Below are 848 nucleotides of genomic sequence, written 5' to 3' on the forward strand. Positions count from 1 at the left end.
GTTCTTTTAGGAGGGTAAAGATCCCCAAAACTTGAAGGGCAGAATGGTCCGCGCTTGGCGCAAGATTCATAGGAAAGGAAGGAAAGAGTTGGGTCCTAAGAATTGTGTTGCTATGGAGCCTTACACTGCTTGGGTTAGGAAGAGAACGTCTGAGTATCTCATGCCTTACGAGTATCCTAGATCTACACCTATGATTATGGCTGGGCCTTCAACCCTCCCTAATCAAGGAGTAGAGGAGTTGAGAGACGAAGACCGTTCACGTGCTTGGATCCGTGAACGAGAATAGTTGCTTCAGCAGATCAAGGAGAAGGATGCTTTGATAGAGTTTCTTGAGCATCAGGTTATTGATGATCCTGATGATGCATGGACTTCTTTACTTCTTCAGTCTTCTAGGTTCTGGAAGAGGAAGTACGATCGACTCGCCAAGGAGAAGGCATATATGGAGGCAGCCTACGAGAGGGAGGTGAAGAGGCTTCATGCATCTTATCTCCATGTGTCCAGAGCTTTGGACGATTGCTTCTAGAGATCCATAAGATGTTTATTTCCCTTCTCTCTTGTATTATATTTGGTTACCAAAACTGTACTTCTTTAGTGTAAAAATGTTTCCAGATATTATTTGATGAGATATTTCCATATGTGATAAATGTTTAATACTTCCAAACTTTGCAAATAGAATCCTAAAGTTCCTTTGAAATAAAAAGAAAACACAAATCATGTGCACAAGCATTGCATGCATCATGTGCATAAGCAGGTTTTGTTCCCGGCTTCTTGTCCTGTGGTCTAACTCTGTGTTCTTCATTTATTTTGAAGACAAGCTGACTCATCGGTACTACACCAGAGCCAACATT

The sequence above is a fragment of the Lathyrus oleraceus genome, chromosome 3, assembly GCF_024323335.1.
Source record: "Lathyrus oleraceus cultivar Zhongwan6 chromosome 3, CAAS_Psat_ZW6_1.0, whole genome shotgun sequence".
Lineage (NCBI taxonomy): Eukaryota > Viridiplantae > Streptophyta > Magnoliopsida > Fabales > Fabaceae > Lathyrus > Lathyrus oleraceus.